Source organism: Antechinus flavipes, chromosome 1 (genome assembly GCF_016432865.1).
Source record: "Antechinus flavipes isolate AdamAnt ecotype Samford, QLD, Australia chromosome 1, AdamAnt_v2, whole genome shotgun sequence".
NCBI classification, from domain to species: domain Eukaryota; kingdom Metazoa; phylum Chordata; class Mammalia; order Dasyuromorphia; family Dasyuridae; genus Antechinus; species Antechinus flavipes.
This window is the reverse complement of record NC_067398.1, coordinates 708,932,022-708,938,766: the sequence shown is the minus strand read 5'-3', so window position 1 is coordinate 708,938,766 and position 6,745 is coordinate 708,932,022.

The following is a 6,745-nucleotide window of genomic DNA, read 5'->3' as shown; positions in this document are numbered from 1 at the left end:
TTGCTGTTACTTTGTATACATTTCATTGTATTCATGGAGAACTTTCCAGGTTTTTAATTCCAGTGTTCTTAAGAGAGACCTTGACAGTATCTTTGAATCATTGCTGTTACTTTGTATACATTTCATTGTATTCATGGAGAACTTTCCAGGTTTTTAATTCCAGTGTTCTTAAGAGAGACCTTGACAGTATCTTTGAATCATTGCTGTTACTTTGTATACAGTCTATTTCACTTTATTCATGGAGAACTTTCCAGGTTTTCAATTCCAGTGTTCTTAAGAGAGACCCTTGACAGTCTTTGTATCATTGCTGTTACTTTGTATACATTTCATTGTATTCATGGAGAACTTTCCAGGTTTTCAATTCCATTCGTTCTTGAGATCTTGAGAGCGATCTTGTATCGTCTTTTCTGACCATCTTCTGAGTGTTTGCCCAGTGTCAGTAAGTTTATATGAACAACATGTCCAGCCCAATGGAGTTGTGCTCTCTGCAGTAGAATTTGAGTTCTTGGCAGTTTAGTCTGAGAAAGATCTCAGTGTCTAGTGTCTTCTCCTGTCAAATGATGTTCAGAATCTTCCTAAGACAGTTCAAAGGGAAGTCATTCAGTTTCTTGACATGGCACTGGTACACTGTCCAGGTTTCATAGGTATACAATAATGAAGTCCACACGATAGCTCTGTAGTCCTTCGGTTTAATAGTCTACTACCTCTCCTCTCCCACACTTTCCTTTGGAGTCTCCCAAACACTGAGTTAGCTCAGGAAATATGTGTGTCAACCTCATTATCACTGGAAAGCATACTGCCAAGGTAAGTAAACTTATCCACAGTATTCAGAACTTCTCCATTTGCCATAATTGATGGTTCCACAGATGGATGATTGGTTCTGGCTGATGGAGGACTTGGGTTTTCTTGGTGTTAATAGTTAGGCCAAAATTGATCCATATTTTATTACCTCTCAGCCTCAGGGGCTGTGTTGAATGCACAATCATCCACAAACAAATAACCACTTTAGTTTTGGCTTGTAGCCTTTTCAAGCTGGAGAACTGGCCATTGGTATGGTAGCTGACCCTGATGCCATGTCCCCATTGAAGTCATTTGACATGTTGACGAAAGTATTCTAAGAAGCATGGGAGCTAGCATACGGCCTTTGTTCACTTCATTGGTGACTGGGAAAGTGCAAGAACATAATCCGTGGTCCAGAACCCAGGCAAGCATGCCATTGTGAAACTGACTTATGACTTGGATGAACTTTTCTGGGCAATGACATTTTGACATAATTTTCCATAAATTCTCATGACTGACAGTATCAAAGGTCTTGGTCAGATATACAAACATTGTATACAGACCCCTGTTCTGCTCCTGGAATTTTTCTGGGAGTAGTCAAGCAGCAAACCTCCTACCTACAATTTCTTGGCTCCTTCTGAAGCCATACTGGCTTTCAGGTAAATTATCATCTTTCAGGTGAGGGATTGACCTATTAAGGAAGAACCTGGTAAGAATCTTGCCAGAAATGAATGAGACACTCCTCCTGTGATTATCACGGGATGATCTTTTCCCTTTACCTTTATAGAGATGGACAGCGAAGGTGTCCTTGAAATCTTAGGAGATCCCGATTCTTGTCTGGAAAATTTCAGTCAGCTTTTATATGAGCAACAGACCTCCCCACTTTGTTAGTCTCAGCTGACTAGAATCAGCACCAGGTGCTTTGCCACCCGAAAGAAGCTTAATGGCATTCAGAATCTCTTCAGTTGGAACTTTAGCTAGGGAGTGACTGATTTCAATCTGAGATAAACAGTCAGTGGCTTCAGCATTGATTGATGATGGTCAATTGAGAACACCATAGAAGTGTTTGGTCCATTTGTCTAGAATCATGTCATTATCATTATATGATTCCATCAACACTAAGTACTTGAGATGCAGCATATGTCTTTATTTTTTTAATAGGGGGTGATGGGTGGGTTAAACAAGGAATGATGCTGGGTATCTTCAACATAAATGGCATTCAGGGCATCATAAAAGCACTTTGGATTGTTACTATAAGCATAAAACTGAACCTCATCTGCCTTCTTACTGAGCCAAGAGTCCTGCATCTCTCTAAGCTTTGCTTATAATTTTCATTTTCATCAGTCTTGATGTTTATGAATGTTCTGGCCCAAATGAAAAAATATGGGACTGCACACTAAATCTCAGAAAGCTGCCCAGTCCTCTTCTGCTCCATCGTTGCCAACTGTGTGTTGGCCCAACTGTCCCTTCAAGTTAGTAGCAGACTTCCCCTCGAGCTCTATCTGTTGACATTAATTCTTCTGGTAGTCATTTTGCCTTGGGGTTGCTGCTTTTGTTGAATGTGAATATTTGACTTGGAGAGGATCAGTCTATGATCAGTCCAGCACTCTGCATTTGGAAGGATAAACCATAGAGCTTGTCTATCAGTCCATGTATCAAGAACTGATAGTGATGCAGATGGAGAATAAGCCAGGCTCAAAGTGAACAGAAAAAAAGATTGTTTTGGGAAGGATATAGTTGTTTTAATGACCCTTAGCTCCCCAAAGCCAATAAAATTGTTATTGTTATCCTGTTTTTATGTCACTTTCGTTTACAGATATATCCTGCCTCTGTCCCTTGTAGCAAAGAAAACATAACAAGAAAGAAAATTGGTTTGGTAAAACCCATTAACCAGTAAACATTTATTAAGCACTTACTGTGTGCTGGACACTATGCTAATCTCTTGGGATAGAAAGAGGGGCAACCACAGCCCTCAAGAGGCTTCAAGTCTAATGGGAAAGACAACAGTTAGCTACAAAGCACATATGGACATTGGGACAAAACAGAAAGAAGGCACTACATTAAGGGGGACCAGAAAAACCTGAACTGAGTTTGAAGGAAATAAGAAGAACAATAGTCCAGCATAGGGCGCAGCCAGTGAAAATGCCTGGACTTGGGAGGTGAGCGTCTTGTGTCAGGAACAAGAAAATGCCATGGACCATAGATTATGTGGAAGTAATAATGTGGTCATAGTAATAATGTGGAAGGGGAGTAAGGTGTAAAAAGACAGGAAAGGTAGGAAGGGGCTGGATTAGGAGGGTCTTTGAAAGGCTCTTAATTCTTTTAAAATTTCTCTTAAAAGAATTACTATCTGAACCTAGAAGTAATGGAGCCAATGGGTTTATTTATTTTTTTAATAGGGAGTGATGGGTGAGTTAAACAAGGAATGATGCTGGATATCTTCAACATCCGTATATCAAGCCCTAGCCTCTCTCCTGAGCACCAGTGATACAAATATCACCAATTGCTTCTTGACACCTCAAAATGGGTTTCCCACTGGCACTCAAATTCAACATGCCCGATGCTGAATTCATGATTCCCTTAAAACTTTTCCTTCAATTTCCCTCTTCCTGTTGAAGGTTCCACCATTCCCTTCCAATTACACAGACTTCTGTATCATCCTTAACTCCTCTCTCTCACACTCCCGCTACCCCGACTCCTCCAATCTGTTTATTAGCAAATCTTGTTTCTAGTCATGGTATCTCTCATGGATGGCCCCTTGTCTCCACTCGTGTATCCCGAGTTGCAAAACAATCCCTTCGGACTAAATAATCCTTTTTCAATTGGTCTTTCCGTCTGAAACTTCTCACTTCAGTCCATCATTTCCCTTTCAGCTGCCAAGGTGTTCAAAGTCTGTGTCTGAATCACCTTATCTGGAGTTCCCTGCACTCATGAAACCACCAATTTTTTAATGAAAAGCCCCAAACTTGATGAGTGTGATCCAACAGACAGAGATACAGCCACAAATCCAGGAAAACCTGATAAAATCAGGGTTCAGATACTGTCTGTGGTGAGTTCTGGCTATGTCAGCTCTCTTCTCTTGCCCCAGGAGCTCTCCAAGGCTTAACTAATCAAACCCACGCCATTTTGTATTGATAAAGGGAGTTTTCTCTCTAAGACTACCCTCCGGCCAATGAAATCACAGATCTGCAGCACTTCCTGCCCCAAATTTGCTGAATCAGTGCTCCGCTCTATCTCTTTACTGATAAAGGATGGACAACATCGTCCAGGGGTGAGAGAGCATCGGCTCAGAGCTCTTGCTTCTAACAATTACTCCTTGTTTGACTCTTGACACGTGACACTATCTCTGGGCCTTGTTTGTAAAATAAGTGTGGAGAGTGAGGAGGAGCTTGGATCATATATCTCTAAAATCCCTTCTGGATCCTCCATCCCAGGAAAATGCGTCCTTTAAATATCAGTGCCCAGAAGGCAATGCTCCATTGACCTAATCTTAGTTCCAGCTCTGTCAGTAGTTCTGAGCTGGCATCTAGCCAGTGACTCAAGTGATTGAAAAGTGATTGCTGGGGGTCTTTGGAGGGGACCTGAGCCTGACCTTTCAGGGGGGCGGACAGGTAGGGACCTGCGAGAAAGGAGAAGAAAGACAGTTTCTTTAGAAGGAGGCTGACTACCTCACCTGACACTTCTCCAGTTGAAGGGGGCAAACAGAGAGACTGGCAGCTTCCATTCACAGCCTTCCTGCTTTGATCATACCCTTACCTTGATTTCAACAGATTGTGTGTGTGTGTGTGTGTTTAATAATGATAAAGCTGTCGTGTGTCATATTTGACAGGGGGCCTTTTCTTCCCCTCTCCTTCAACTTTCAAGCACAAGAGGGGAGTAATTAGTGTTCCCCAAGTCAAAAAACAAAAGGAGTGCCTCAGAAGAGACAGCCTTAAGAAACTCTCGGATCCTAATTGAACAATTGCCTCTTATGGCCGTGAATAACTCATTATTAGCACTCCTGTTATTATTAGCTGTTATTATTGTTTTAGATGAATGCCTGGAAATTTTTTTTTATCAAAAGCAATTTTAAACCAAGCTGCTAATCTCCCCCAAATGCTTTCCCCCCCCCCATTCAGAGAGCCACAATGTCTCTTCTCGTCTGAAAACCATTCTGTGCCTGTTGCCGGGATAATGAGTGGGATTCGGATCGTTTCTGTTGTTCTGTTCTTCGGGTTAAATGCCTTTGGTCTTCTTTCCTCTTTCATTTCATTCTTCTTCCCTGGATTATTATTATGATTATTTTTGACTTCCCGGTGTCACAAATTGCACTAAATAGACAAAATCTGGCTCTTTTCCTCCCCCTTCTCCCCGCCTCCTTAAAAAAAATATATAGCCGAGTCTTTGGGGCAAACAGAGGGAAAAAAAAACTCCTTTGTTCAAGCAAGCTCTAAATCAGGGAAGACAAAAGAGGAATGGCAGAGCTGGAGGAGAAGAGGTGGGGTCTTGGGGTAGATGGAGAGCGGGGCTTGCTCAGCTGGAAGGCAGTGTAGGAAGCAGAGATAGAATGAGGGGTCAGGGTTGGGAGGGGGCTTAGAATAGGGGATGTTGAGGCTGGGAGGGGGCTTAGAACAGGGACTGGAATAGGGTTTAGAACAGGGGATGTTGGGACTGTGAGGAGGCTTAGAACGGGGGCTGGGAGGGGGCTTAGAACAGAGGATGTCAGGGTTGGGGGGGGGCTTAGAACAGGATATGTTGGGGCTGGGAGGAGACTTAGAACAGGGGCTGGAAGGGGGTTTAGAACAGGGGATGTGGGGGCTAGGAGGGGATTTAGAACAGGGAATGTTAGGGGCCTTAGAACAGGGGCTGTTGGGGATAAGAGGGAGATTAGAACAGAGAATATCAGGCCTGGACAGAGATTTAGAACAGGGATGTCAGAGTTGGGAGGAGTCTCAAAACAAGGGATGTCAGGGCTTGGGTGGGGCCTTAACATGTAAAATGCCAAAAGCAGGGTCAGTCTTAGAATGGAGGCTCTTAGTGCTGGCTAAAACCTTCCAGATTCTCTCGTGCCAAGGTTCTTAATTTTGTCGTGTGTCATGATTCTGTTTGACAAAGGCTGGTGAAGTCCTTGGACCCTTTCTCAAAATAATGGTTTGTTTTTCTTTCACAGTAGAAAGAAATGTAAAAAATTTTTAAAAATGTAAAAAATAGATAAAAATAAAGACGTAAAGTCTTTTTTTTCCCTCTTCCAAGTTCATGGACTCCCTGAAATCGATCCACAGGCTCAGATACTTACTGTGGGACTTTGGGCAAGTTCTTTTAACTTTCACAGACTCAGTTTTCTCATCTGTAAAATGGGGATAATAATATCTCCTTTCTAGGGTTGTTGTAAAGATCAATTGGAATAATATTTATAAAACGCTTTGCAAATCTTAAAACACTACATATATGCATATATGTGCATACATATTTGTATATGTTATAATTATTTATTATCCTTATTTACATACACATGCTATTATTGTCACATAGGTAGTTTGGGGGTTTGAACATGGGTCCCTTGACTTCAGAACTAGTGCTCATTTCGCCATAATTTCTCACATTGAACACTTTCGAGACTCACTGACCTCGTGTTGTTCTATGGATAAATGGATTATACCCATTTGCCAGGTGAAAAACCAGACCCGGAGAGCCTAGTCGAAGTTGAGCTGGAGCTCGAGTTCCTAACTCTGGGCTTTTCATGCCGAACCCCGTGGCTTTCTGGGAATTTATAAATAAGTCTTTGGCCACCACTTTCTCCCTGTTAGAGGCGATCAGTCCAGAGACTCCTTAGCCAAAGCTTTGGCCCAGAGGCCTTCGTGGACAAGAGCAAAAGGAAAGGTTCCAGAGACCCGGGAACTTCCCCCAAATTGACACCAGGTGTCGCTGTGGCCACACAAGCTATTGTCCCCAGAATTCTGGACCGATCGTTTTGTCTGACCCAGTT